Here is a 9,399-nt window from a genome sequence, read left to right as displayed (position 1 = left end):
TTTGACTAAAATTCAAAGAAAGCAGGAGAAGGGAGAGCAACATGGGCGGTGCACCGTCTATCAAAGATTAGTCGGTACTGGAGGAACTGATCGTTCCTCTCAACAAACTGATGACGAACCATAGCATTATAATCTAGATAAGCAGGAGCCAATTCAATATCATTCTCATGTATGGGCATCTCAAGAAAATTAGTTACATGAGTTCATTAAATTCCACCAAACAAGTCTCTAGTTAAACTATTAAGATGCAACCAACGTGCAACAATAGCCCTCAAGTTGTATTGTTTATCACCCAATACCGCACCCTTGAGGACACTAAGATCTAGAATGCGCATGTGGCAAGCCTCATCTTTACCGTTAATGCATCTACCTATAAAGAGAGAAAAATAATGTATGGCAGGAAAATGAATGCCCCCTATGGTAGCTTGTGTAATCTCCCTAGATTCCCCACAGTAATACTAGCAAGAAAGTCTTTATATTCAGATTTGCGAGGTTCACTAACATTACCCCACTGCGGGAGTTTACAAGCAGTATTAAAATCTTCTAAGTCCATGGGATAAGATTTATCATAGGGATCAAATAGGACAATGTGAGAATTGCGTGATGATGTAAATTTGAACCTTCTCACAAAGGAATCAGTTAGGTGATAATATTGGGGGCAGTTATTTGACACGAAGCACTCAAGTTTAGCATTACGCAAATACGCGTCAAATTCCTCCTTAATTCCTTCTTGGACCATAAAATCTTCTAACGGCCATTCACAAGGCCGCACTTGAGCTTCTCTTGGTAGTCCATAGTCCGGCTCACGTATCGCGGCCCTGGGTCCTTGCTTCCTTGAGGAACCACCTTGGTACATTTTCCTAAACATATTTCTTCCTTTGAAAAATTTCTAAAAATTTTAGTAACTCAAAATGAAAGTGAACCAAACTCAACAAGATTGATAGCAACTACTCCTACAAGTGACTAGAGGCTATCTCATGCATTAAAACTACTTTTGACCACATAAATTTGACATGCAAACTCAAGAACAGGGTCACCTAAGCAGCAAAATTTTGCAATAAATAAAGCACGAGAACAAAAACTAATTGTACCATTGGAGGAGTCACATACCGAAGAACAATCCCCCAAAGCAGTTTTGTGAATGGAGCTTTGAGCAAGGAGATCGAAAATGGCAGCAAGATGAGCTAGAACTCGGGTTTGAGCTGGTGGATGATTTTTCTGGAGGAAGACGAAGTCTATGGGTGCAAGAATAAGTGGAGGGGGGCCATGTGGGGTCACCAGGCAGGGGGCGCGCCCAGGGGGTAGGGCGCACCCTCCACCCTTGTGGGCACATGGTGGGTCCCCCCTGGTGTGTTCTCAGTGCCAATAATTCTTAAATATTCTAGAAAAAATCATATTTCATTTTCGGGACATTTGGAGAACTTTTATTTTTGGGGTATTTTTATTGCAAGGATAATTCAGAAAACAGACAAAAAATGCTATTTTGCTTTATTTAAACTAAATAACAGAAAGTAAAAAGAGGGTACAGAAAGTTTTGCTTTCTAACTTCATCCATCTCATGCTCATCAAAAGGAATCCACTAACAAGGTTGATCAAGTATTGTTAACAATGGGGATATGCATGTCCCCAACAATAAGAATATCATATTTCTTCTTGACAATAGGAAGAGGAAATTCAAAACCTCCAATAGTAATTGTTGAATTTTTTCCAATAGAATTGATACTGTGGACTTGAGGTTGTTTCCTCGGAAAGTGTACCATATGCTCATTACCATTAACTTGAAAAGTGACATTGCCTTTGTTGCAATAAATAACAGCCCCAGCAGTATTCAAAAAGGGTCTTCCAAGAATAATGGACATACTATCATCCTCGGGAATATCAAGAATAACGAAGTCCATTAAAATAGTAACATTTGCAACCACAACAGGCACATCCTCACAAATACCGACAGGTATAGCAGTTGATTTATCAGCCATTTGCAAAGATATTTCAGTAGGTGTCAACTTATTCAAATCAAGTCTACGATATAAAGAGAGAGGCATAACACTAACACCGGCTCCAAGATCACATAAAGCAGTTTTAACATAGTTTCTTTTAATGGAGCATGGTATAGTTGGTACTCCGGAATCTCCTGGTTACTTTGGTATTCCACCTTTAAAAGTGTAATTAGCAAGCATGGTGGAAATTTCAGCTTCCGGTATCTTTTTTTTATTAGTAACAATATCTTTCCTATACTTAGCATAAGGATTCATTTTAAGCATGTCAGTCAAACACATATGCAAAAAGATAGGTCTAATCATTTCAGCAAAGCGTTCAAAATCGTCATCATCCTTTTTCTTGGATGGTTTAGGAGGAAATGGCATGGGTTTCTGAACCCATGGTTCTCTTTCTTTACCGTGCTTCCTAGCAACAAAGTCTCTCTTATCATAACGTTGATTCTTTGATTGTGGGTTATCAAGATCAATAGCAGGTTCGATCTCTACATCATTGTTATTACTAGGTTGAGCATCAACATGAACATCATCATTAATATTATCACTAGGTTCATGTTCATTACCAGATTGTGTTTCAGCATCAGAAATAGAAATATCATTGGGATTCTCAGGTGTGTCAACAACAGGTTCACTAGAAGCATGCAAATTCCTATCATTTTTCTTTTTCTTCTTCTTGGAAGAACTAGGTGCATCAACATTAGTTCTCTGATAATCTTGCTCAATTCTCTTAGGGTGGCCCTCTGGATACAAAGGTTCCTGAGTCATTTTACCCCCTCTAGTCATAACTCTAACAGCATTATCATTTTTCTTATTATTTAATTCATTGAGCAAATTATTCTGAGCTTTCAGTACTTGTTCTACTTGAGCGGTAACCATAGAAGCATGTTTACTAATAAGTTTAAGTTCACCTTTAACTCTAGACATATAATCACTCAAGTGTTCAATCATATAAGCATTGCATTTCAATTATCTACCAACATAAGCATTGATGTTTTCTTGTTTAACAATAAAATTATCAAACTCATCTAAGCATTGGCTAGCAGACTTATAACGAGGAATATCACCTTCATCAAATCTATAGAGAGAATTTACCTTTACTACCTGTGTCGGGTTATCAAGACCATGTATTTCTTCAATAGGTGGTAAATTCTTAACATCTTCAGCTTTTTCTTTCATAGATTTTCTTTGCCTCTTGCATATGTTCAAGACTGAGAAATAGAATACCCCTTTTCTTCGGAGTTGGCTTACGAGTTGGTTCAGGAAGTGTCCAATCATTTTCATTACTCAACATATTATTCAATAGCAATTCGGCTTCATCAACAGTTCTTTCCCTAAAAACACAACCAGCACAACTATCCAGGTGGTCTCTGGAAGCATCGGTTAGTCCATTACAAAAGATATCAAGTATTTCATTTTTCTTGAGAGGATGATTAGGCAAAGGATTAAGTAATTGGAGAAGCCTCCCCCAAGCTTGTGGGAGACTGTCTTCTTCAATTTGCATAAAATTATATATTTCCCTTAAGGCAGCTTGTTTCTTATGAGCAGGGAAATATTTAGCAGAGAAGTAATAAATCATATCCTGGGGACTACGCACACAACCAGGATCAAGATAATTAAACCATGTTTTAGCATCACCCTTTAATGAGAACGGAAACAACTTAAGGATAAACTAATAGCGAGTTTCTCATCATTTGTGAACAGGGTGGCTATATCATTTAATTTAGTAAGATGTGCCACAACAGTTTCAGATTCACAGCCATAAAAAGGATCAAATTCAACCAAAGTAATTAACTCAGGGTCGACAGAGAAATCATAATCCTTATCAGAGATACAGATATGTGAAGTAGCAAAAGCAGGGTCATATTTCATTCTAGCATTCAAAGATTTTTCTTTAAGCTTAGCTAATAATTTCTTAAGATCATATCTATCATTGCAAGCTAAAAAGTCTCTAGTAGTTTCTCCATCCATAACATAACCCTCAGGCACAACAGGCAATTCATATCTAGGGGAGAATTTTCATCATCACTTTCATCAATATTATCAGTTTCAATAATTTCATTCTCTCTAACCCTAGCAAGTTCATCAAGAAATTCACCTGGTGGCACAGTATTATCAAGCATAGAAGTAGTTTCATCATAAGTATCATGCAAAGCAGAAGTGGCATCATCAATAACATGCGACATATCAGAATGAATAGCAGGTGTAGGTGTCGCAAGTTTACTCAAAATAGAAGGTGAGTCAAGTGCAGAGCTAGATGGCAGTTCCTTACCTCCCCTCGTAGTTGAGGGGAAAATCTTGGTTCTTTTATCTTTCAAGTTCTTCATAGTGATCAGCAGATATAAATACCAAGTGACTCAAAGAATAGAGCTATGCCCCCCGGCAACGGCGCCGAAAAATAGTCTTGATAACCCACAAGTATAAGGGATTGCAACAGTTTTTGAGGGTAGAGTATTCAACCCAAATTTATTGATTCGACACAAGATGAGCCAAAGAATATTCTCAAGTATTAGCAGCTGAGTTGTCAATTCAACCACACTTGGAAAACTTAATATATGCAGCAAAGTGTTTAGTAGCAAAGTACTATGGAAGTAACGGTAGCAGTTTTGTAGTGATTGTAATAGTGGCAATGAAAAGTAAATAAGCAAAGATAAATATGTGAAAAGCTCGTAGGCAATGGTCAGTGATGGATAATTATGTCGGATGCGATTCATCATGCAATGGTTATAACATAGGGTGACACAGCACTAGCTCTAGTTCATCAATGTAATGTAGGCATGTATTCCGAATATAGTCATATGTGCTTATGGAAAAGAACTTGCATAACATCTTTTGTCCTACTCTCCCTTGACAGCGGGGTCCTATTGGAAACTAAGGGATATTAAGACCTCCTTTTAATAGAGTACCGGACCAAAGCATCAACACTTAGTGAATACATGAACTCCTCAAACTATGGTCATCACCGGTAAGTAACCCGATTATTGTCACTTCGGGTTAACGGATCATAACATATAATAGGTGACTATAGACTTGCAAGATAGGATCAAGAACTCGCATATATTCATGAAAACATAATAGGTTCAGATCTGAAATCATGGCACCCGAGCCCTAGTGACAAGCATTAAGCATAACAAAGTCACAGCAGCAACAATCTCAGAACATAATGGATACTAGGGATCAAACCCTAACAAAACTAACTCGATTACATGATAAATCTCATCCAACCCATCACCGTCCAGCAAACCTATGATGGAATTTCTCACCCACGGCGGTGAGCATCATGAAATTGGTGATGGAGGAAGGTTGATGATGACGATGGCGACGGATTCCCCTCTCCGGAGCCCTGAACGGACTCCAGATCAGCCCTCCCGAGAGAGATTAGGGCTTGGCGGCGGCTCCGTATCATAAAATGCGATGAATCCTTCTCTCTGATTTTTTCCCCGAACGTGAATATATAGAGTTGGAGTTGAGGTCGGTGGAGCACAAGGGGGCCCACGAGGCAGGGGGCGCGCCCAGGAGGGTAGGCCCGCCCCCACCCTCATGGACAGGGTGTGGCCCCCTAGCCTTGATTCTTTCGCCAGTATTTTTTATATATTTCAAAAATATTCTCCGTTGATTTTCAGGTCATTCCGAGAACTTTTATTTCTGCACAAAAATAACACCATGGGAATTCTGCTGAAAATAGCGTCAGTCCGGTTAGTTCCATTCAAATCATGCAAGTTAGAGTCCAAAACAAGGGCAAAAGTGTTTGGAAAAGTAGATACGTTGGAGACGTATCAAAGCGCGTTAAAAAGTATGAGCCAATTGCTCGGCTTATCATCGGGGTTATGCATAATGGGAGCATTTTGTGTGACAAAAATGAAGCATGGCCAAACTATATGATTTTGTAGGGATAAGCTTTCTTTGGCTATGTTATTTTGATGGGATAATTAGATTTATGCCCCTAGTTGTGTCCCACTCGTCTGTTTTACCCATAATTCCCAAAATTCACTGGTTTTATCCAAGTCACTTTGCTCCTATTATGCTTTTGCCCTTTGACCGTTTGACCATCAGTTTGAAAACTTCATAACTAATTCATACTAAAACAGAAAAATGCAAATAAGATACCAAAATGTTTAGAAAAACATCACCTATATGTCAGTGTCATTTGCATTCATGAAAAAAGTGTTCGAAAGTGCCCATCCGAGTTTTAGCTCTTATGCTAGCACCATGAATAGTAAAATCTAAAAAAATTCAAAAAAATTAAAAAAATTTGTGGCAAAGAATGATAAATGTTTTAAGTGCTTGCCAAGTTTCATCAAGGAATAACATTCGTGGGTGCCGCGGCAAAAAAACAATCAGCACTCCAAAATAGATTATTTTTTTGCCATGACTTCCATGAATGTCGTTCCCTAAAGAAACTTGGCAAGCACTTAGAACATTTGTTGTTCTTCGCCACCATATTTTTTTGAATTTTTTTAGAGTTCACTATTCATGATGGTATCAAAAGAGCTAAAACTCGGATGTGCACTTTCCAACACTTTTTTAATGAATGCAAATGACACTGGCATATAGGTGATGTTTTTCTGAACATTTTGGTAACTTATTTGCATTTTTCTGATTCAGTACGTATTAGTTATCAAGTTTTCAAACTGATGGTCAAATGGTCAAAGGGCAAAAGCATAAGAGGAGCAAAGTGACTTGGACAGAACCGGTGACTTTTGGGAATTAGGGGTAAAACAGACGAGTGGGACACAACTAGGGGCATAAATCTAATTATCCCTATTTTGATAAGACATAATTTCTTGGTTAGCATGCTTGAAGTATTACTATTTTTATGTCAATATTAAACTTTTATCTTAAATCTTTTGGATCTGAACGTTCATGCCACAATAAAGAGAATTACATTGAGAATTATGTTAGGGAGCATTCCACATCAAAATTTCTGTTTTTATCATTTACCTACTCGAGGACGAGCAGGAATTAAGCTTGGGGATGCTTGATACGTCTCCAACGTATCAATAATTTTTGATTGTTCCATGCTATTATATTGTCAATCTTGGATGTTTTATATGCATTTATATGCTATTTTATATTATTTTTGGGACTAACCTATTAACCTAGAGCCTAGTGCCAGTTTCTGTTTTTTCCTTGTTTTTGAGTTCTATAGAAAAGGAATACCAAACGGAGTCCAACTGACGTGCCAATTTTTGATGATTTTTTATGGACCAAAAGAAGCCCTCGGAGTAAAAGAGTTGGGCCAGAAGAGTCCCAGGCCGTCCACGAGGGTGGGGGCACGCCCTACCCCCCCCCCCCCCCCCGGCGCGCCAACCTATCTCATGGACGACTCGGGGACCCCCCCTTGGCGTGAGACTGACGCCAAAAATTCCTATAAATACTGAAACCTCCAGAAAATAACCTAGATCGGGAGTTCCACCGCCGCAAGCCTCTGTAGCCACCGAAAACCAATCTAGACCTGTTCCGGCACCCTGCCGGAGGGGGGAATCCCTCTCCGGTGGCCATCTTCATCATCCCGGCACTCTCCATGACGAGGAGGGAGTAGTTCACCCTCGGGGCTGAGGGTATGTACCGGTAGCTATGTGTTTGATCTCTCTCTCTCTCTCGTGTTATTGATTCGACACGATCTTGATGTATCGCGAGCTTTGCTATTATAGTTGGATCTTATGATGTTTGTCCCCCTCTACTCTCTTGTGATGAATTGAGTTTTCCCTTTGAAGTTATCTTATCGAATTGAGTCTTTAAGGATTTGATAACACTTGATGCATGTCTTGCATGTGCTTATCTATGGTGACAATGGGATATTCACGTGATCCACTTTATGTATGTTTTGGTGATCAACTTGCGAGTTCCGTGACCTTGTGAACTTATGCATAGGGGTTTGCACACGTTTTCGTCTTGACTCTATGGTAGAAACTTTGGGGCACTCTTTGAAGTTCTTTGTGTTGGTTGAATAGATGAATCTGAGATTGTGTGATGCATATCGTATAATCATACCCATGGATACTTGAGGTGACATTGGAGTATCTAGGTGACATTAGGGCTTTGGTTGATTTATGTCTTAAGGTGTTATTCTAGTATGAACTCTAGGATATATTGAATGGAAAGAATAGCTTCGTGTTATTTTACTACGGACTCTTGAATAGATCGATTAGAAAGAATAACTTTGAGGTGGTTTCGTACCCTACAATAATCTCTTCGTTTGTTCTACGCTATTAGTGACTTTGGAGTGACTCTTTGTTGCATGTTGAGGGATAGTTATATGATCCAATTATGTTATTATTGTTGAGAGAACTTGCACTAGTGAAAGTATGAACCCTAGGCCTTGTTTCAATGCATTGCAATACCGTTTTCGCTCACTTTTATCATTAGTTACCTTGCTGTTTTTTATATTTTCAGACTACGAAAACCTATATCTACCATCCATATTGCACTTGTATCACCATCTCTTCGCCGAACTAGTGAACCTATACAATTTACCATTGTATTTGGTGTGTTGGGGACACAAAAGACTCTTTACTATTTGGTTGCAGAGTTGTTTGAGAGAGACCATCTTCATCCTATGCCTCCCACGGATTGATAAACCTTAGGTCATCCACATAAGGGAAATTTTCTACTGTCCTACAAACCTCTGCATTTGGAGGCCCAACAACGTCTACAAGAAGAAGGTTGTGTAGTAGACATCATAACCTGGCACACTGCTCCTCCCTGGAGCCCATTAGCTGGAGGTAGAAGTCGTATATGTGGCGGCGATATCCTCTTGTCGTAAAAGGAGCCCCTGCTCAGATTGCAACCTCGGGATGGCGCACTTACGTCGTCGGCCATTAGCGTATGCATGGAAGTACTTGGTGTTCGCGTCTCCCTTTAGCGTCCACTTGATGCCCCCACGCCTACGCCAATATTCCTCCTCGGCCCTATGGAGTGCCTCGACTTGGGCCTCCAATGCGTAGCGTTGAGCCCAATCATGCTCTGAGAAACCCTGCGAATCGGCAATCTCGTCCATCTGAGCCAACTCCGCGGTCATACGTGATCGAAGCAATTTATCCTCACGGCCCTGGTTGGCCCCCCAACCTTTGAGGGTCGCGCGCATGCTCATCCCTGCGGCAATCCAGAACCCCATTGGACCACGTTGTGGCCCGAGCCGGGCAACACAAGTCGACCATTTGGTTAGAAAGATTTGATCAAAACCCGGAGACTCGAGCCATGCGGTTTCAAAGAAAAATGTGGGTTCCATTTCAACTTGTCCTCCCCTGAGGAGAGGATTAGAGGGATGTGATATGATCCAATCCTGGTTTTTGCATGGAGGGAGCAAAGGGGGAAAAGAACTTCCCACTCCGCTGACATGAAAACCCGTTCAAGCACCGAACGAACCTGCGTTAACTGCTTATTGGTCCATGTATACCGAGCCCGA

The sequence above is a fragment of the Triticum urartu genome, chromosome 4A, assembly GCF_056163025.1.
Source record: "Triticum urartu cultivar PI428250 chromosome 4A, HENAU_Tu73, whole genome shotgun sequence".
NCBI classification, from domain to species: Eukaryota; Viridiplantae; Streptophyta; class Magnoliopsida; order Poales; family Poaceae; genus Triticum; species Triticum urartu.
The sequence above is the reverse complement of the archived record's forward strand: the minus strand, read 5'-3'. Positions refer to the sequence as shown.